A 222-nucleotide genomic window follows, 5' to 3' on the forward strand; every position below is an offset into this window, starting at 1 on the left:
AGAGTAGCTCACCTCCTTACTCCCCAAAGCCCTGTTTACCATCTTCAAGACACAAGTCAGGAGTGCAATGGAATACTCTTTATTTGCCTGGATAAGTGCAGCTCCAATAACATTCAAGAAGCTGGACACCATCCAGGACAAAGCAGCCCGCTTGATTGGCACCACCTTCAACATTCACTCCCTCCACCGCCGACGCACAGTGGCGGCAGTGTGTACCAACTA

Source organism: Cetorhinus maximus, chromosome 34, assembly GCF_964194155.1.
Source record: "Cetorhinus maximus chromosome 34, sCetMax3.hap1.1, whole genome shotgun sequence".
Lineage (NCBI taxonomy): Eukaryota > Metazoa > Chordata > Chondrichthyes > Lamniformes > Cetorhinidae > Cetorhinus > Cetorhinus maximus.